Genomic DNA, 5,000 nt, shown 5'->3' on the forward strand with positions numbered 1-5,000 from the left:
GAGAGAGAGAGAGAGAGAGAGAGAGAGAGAGAGAGAGAGAGAGAGAGAGAGAGAGAGAGAGAGAGAGAGAGAGAGAGAGAGAGAGAGAGAGAGAGAGAGAGAGAGAGAGAGAGAGAGAGAGAGAGAGAGAGAGAGAGAGAGAGAGAGAGAGAGAGAGAGAGAGAGAGAGAGAGAGAGAGAGAGAGAGAGAGAGAGAGAGAGAGAGAGAGAGAGTGTGTGTGTGTGTGTGTGTGTGTGTGTGTGTGTCTGTGAGAGAGAGTAAATCAAAATATCATCCAGACATCCGTAGAGTTTTTTCACAATTCTTTCCAACGCAAATCATGAATATAGTTTATGGGTCAATAACATTTTTTCCAAGCAGATGTTTTGAACCTAAAGAAGACAAAATGAGACTGAATCCAAGTAAATCAGACCTTATTGATATTATTCGATTCTTTCTTTATTTTCTTTGTTTTTTTTATATTTTTTCATTTTTATTTTCTCTTCAACATTCGATTTTTCTCTTGTTTATATTCTTTCCTCTGTTCGTTTCTCTTTCTTTCTTCTTTTCTTCTTTCCCATTTTCTGTCTCTCTTCTGTCTTAATCCTCAATCTTTTCCTTACAGTATTTTTCTATTTATTTCTTTTTCCTTATTTTTCTTTTCCACTCGATTTTTTCCTCACATGATTTCTTTCCTCTTTTCTGTTCTCTTTTATCATCTCTGTCTTTCTCTTTCTCTTCTGTCATTTTCTATTGTGTAATTTATCTTCTATTTCTTTTCTTTCTTTTTTCTTCTATCTCGTATTTTCTTCTTTCTTTTACTTTATATCTTCTTTCTATGGTTTTCCTATTTTTCTCTCTTTCTTCTTTTTGTCTTATTTCTTCTTCCCTTTTTCTTCTTCTCCTCTTTTCTTGTCTCACTTGTTCCCTTCTCTCTATTATTTTCTTTATTTTCTCTTCTTTATCACATACTGCATTTCTTCTTCTTCCATCTCAAAATCTCTTCTCTTTCCTCTACTTCATTCTTTCTTTTTTTCTTCTCTTATTTTCTTTTTCTTCTTCATCTCTTATTTGTTATCCCTCTTTCTTCTTCTTTTCTTTTCTAATATTTCCTTTTTCTCATTCTTTTATATTTTCCTTTTATCTCCAATCCTTCTTGTTTTTCCCTTCGTCCTTTATTTATCCTCCTCTTTTGTTTTTCTTCCTTTCTCTTTCCCGTCTATCTTCGTCTTCTGTGACCTTGCTTTATCACGTTTTGTTATTCTTTGATTTTCATGCTTTTTGTCATATTCTTTGACGTTGCCTCTTACTCTCTCTCTCTCTCTCTCTCTCTCTCTCTCTCTCTCTCTCTCTCTCTCTCTCTCTCTCTCTCTTTCCAAAAATAACCTCTACATCTCATTCTCATTCTCTATCTATTTGTATTTGTTATGATTTCTCTATGTATTTCTTTCACTCTTTTATTCCTCTTTTCTACGTATTCTTATTCCAGTTCTCTCTATATTCGTGTTTGTTTTGATTCTTATGTATTTCTTTTATCTTTTACTCCATTTGCATCGCTCACGTCAGAGGAAGTCACAGGAGAAAAGAGCAAAGTTTAATAAACGTGAAGGGAAACAAGGAGAGGGGAAACAGAGAGAGGGGAAGGAAGGGAAGACGAGAGAGGGAGAGAGAAAGACTGGATAAAGACAAGGAAAGGGGAAGAGAGAGGGGAAGGAAGGGAAGACGAGAGAGGGAGAGAAAGAATGGATACAGACAAGGAAAGGGGAAGAGAGAGGGGAAGGAAGGGAAGACGAGAGAGGGAGAGAGAAAGACTGGATAAAGACAAGGAAAGGGAAAGAGAGAGGGGAAGGAAGGGAAGACGAGAGAGGGAGAGAGAAAGAATGGATAACGAATGGAAGGAAATGGGGATGGAGGAGGAGATATTCAAAGTGGAAATGGAGGGAAAAAAAGGGAGGAGAGGAGAAGAGGGTAAAAGAGGGAATGTCGAGGGAAACAAGAAGGGGAAAGAGATAGGGAAAAGGGAGACGAGAGGAAAGGGTAAAAAGAGGGGAGAGAAACGAGAGGAAATGGGAAAGGACATGTTGGAGATGGGAAAGAAGGAAAAGAACAAATCAACTTCCATTTTTCTCTCTTTTCCTCCATCTCCACTTCGAATATCTCATCCATCCCCATTCCCTTCCATTCCTTACTCATTTTTTCTCTCCCTCTCTTCTCTCTTTCCTTCCCCACGACACAGAAATCAGCAAGAAAAACAGGAAAAAGAATAGGAATGGGAAGGGAGAGGAACGCTTTTAGTAAACAGAGGAATACCATGAATAGGAACCAATTGCAAGCTGTCACTTTCCCTATTGGTGAAGGTAGACAGTGAGTGTGTTCTCCCGGCCCTAACATACGGTCCAGAAACTTGGTGCCTCGCATAATATATAAACAGAGTAATACCGTGAATAGGAACCAATTGCAAGCTGTCACTTTCCCTATTGCTGAAGGTAGACAGTGAGTGTGTTCTCCCGGCCCTAACATACGGTTCAGAAACTTGGTACCTCGCAAAATATATCGAGCAAAAAACGCACGTAGAGAAATAAAAGTAATATTGCTGAGTATAACATGGAGAGATAGGAAAGAAGAGAGCAATACCCATGACTTAGAAAACAGATATAGGTTAGAGAAGTTAGAGAAATAAAAGACGGTAGAGATGTTAGAGAGAAAAAAGATATAAAGAAAGATAAAAAAGAAAGATAGAAAGATAAAAAGAAATAGGATGATAGAAATGTTAGAGAAATGAAAAGATAAAAGGAAATAGATGTTAGAGGTGTCAGAGATATAAAAAGAAAATTGCTGAGTATAACAGAGAGATAGGAAATAAGAGCGCAAGAAAACATGAATCAAAAACAAAGATTAGACATGTTTTATATATGACTTAAAAACAAGATCTAGACGTGGGAAGGTCACATCACGCGCAGGAGCTCATGATAGCAAATGGACGATGAAAGTAAGAGAGAGGAGAGATAGGAAAGAACAGATCACCAGCCATGACTCAGAAAGCACACAAAGATTAGACATGTTTTATATATGACTTAAAAACAAGATCTAGACGTGGGAAGGTCACATCACGCGCAGGAACTCATGATAGCATATGGACAATGAAAGTAAAAGAGAGGAGAGATAGGAAAGAACAGATCAACAGCCATGACTCGGAAAGCACACAAAGATTAGAGATGTTTTATATATGACTTAAAAACAAGATCTAGACGTGGGAAGGTCACATCACGCGCAGGAACTCATGATAGGATATGGACGATGAAAGTAAAAGAGAGGAGAGATAGGAAAGAACAGATCACCAGCCATGACTCAGAAAGCACACAAAGATTAGAGATGTTTTATATATGACTTAAAAACAAGATCTAGACGTGGGGAGGTCACATCACGCGCAGGAACTCATGATAGCATATGGACAATGAAAGTAAAAGAGGAGAGATAGGAAAGAACAGATCAACAGCCATGACTCAGAAAGCACACAGAGATTAGAGATGTTTTATATATGACTTAAAAACAAGATCTAGACGTGGGAAGGTCACATCACGCGCAGGAACTGATGACATGATATGGACAATGAAAGTAAGAGAAAGGAGAGATAGGAAAGAACAGATCAACAGCCATGACTCAGAAAGCACACAAAGATTAGAGATGTTTTATATATGACTTAAAAACAAGATCTAGACGTGGGAAGGTCACATCACGCGCAGGAACTCATGATAGCATATGGACAACGAAAGTAAAAGAGAGGAGAGATAGGAAAGAACAGATCACCAGCCATGACTCAGAAAGCACACAGAGATTAGAGATGTTTTATATACGACTTAAAAACAAGATCTATACGTGGGGAGGTCACATCACGCGCAGGAACTCATGATAGCAAATGGACGATGAATGTAAGAGAAAGGAGAGATAGGAAAGAACAGATCAACAGTATGACTCAGAAAGCACACAGAGATTAGAGGTGTTTTATATATGACTTAAAAACAAGATCTAGACGTGGGAAGGTCACATCACGCGCAGGAACTCATGATAGCAAATGGACGATGAAAGTAAGAGAAAGGAGAGATAGGAAAGAACAGAGCAACAGCCATGACTCAGAAAGCACACAAAGATTAGAGATGTTTTATATACGACTTAAAAACAAGATCTAGACGTGGGGAGGTCACATCACGCGCAGGAACTGATGATAGCATATGGACGATGAAAGTAAGAGAAAGGAGAGATAGGAAAGAACAGATCACCAGCCATGACTCAGAAAGCACACAAAGATTAGAGATGTTTTATAAATAACTTAAAAACAAGATCTAGACGTGGGAAGGTCACATCACGCGCAGGAACTCATGATAGCATATGGACAATGAAAGTAAGAGAAAGGAGAGATAGGAAAGAACAGATCAACAGCCATGACTCGGAAAGCACACAGAGATTAGAGATGTTTTATATATGACTTAAAAACAAGATCTAGACGTGGGAAGGTCACATCACGCGCAGGAACTCATGATAGCATATGGACAATGAAAGTAAGAGAAAGGAGAGATAGGAAAGAACAGATCAGCAGCCATGACTCAGAAAGCACACAAAGATTAGAGATGTTTTATATATGACTTAAAAACAAGATCTAGACGTGGGAAGGTCACATCACGCGCAGGAACTGATGACAGGAGATGGACAACGAGACTGATAGGGTGGAGACTGAGTTAACAAGTTCTGAAGAGGAATTAGTATGCAAAAAAGCTGTAGAAGGGAGGATGGGAAGCAACACTGTGGAGGATTTTAAGAGGTTTAGGACAGACTAAGAGGAGGATTGGAGGTCTTGAGATAGTTTTTACTTTTACTTTTACGATTTACGATTTCGAAGTAAACTGATTCAGCGTTTACGTTTGATCGTAGTGAATGATTTAGAACGTTTCATTGTGGCTATAACGAAAAGTGCAAACCCTCCTCCCTTCCCTTATAAGATAGATAGATAGATAAATAGATAGCT

The 5,000-nt window shown here is 38.5% G+C and overlaps 1 protein-coding gene across 1 annotated transcript in view; it reads left to right on the plus strand.

The window, feature by feature from the left end:
* Nucleotides 1-5,000, plus strand: part of LOC126996181 (probable rhodanese domain-containing dual specificity protein phosphatase) — a 51,461-nt gene that overhangs the window by 7,592 nt on the left and 38,869 nt on the right. The gene's annotated exons all lie outside the window — the stretch shown is intronic.

The sequence above is a fragment of the Eriocheir sinensis genome, chromosome 9, assembly GCF_024679095.1.
Source record: "Eriocheir sinensis breed Jianghai 21 chromosome 9, ASM2467909v1, whole genome shotgun sequence".
NCBI classification, from domain to species: domain Eukaryota; kingdom Metazoa; phylum Arthropoda; class Malacostraca; order Decapoda; family Varunidae; genus Eriocheir; species Eriocheir sinensis.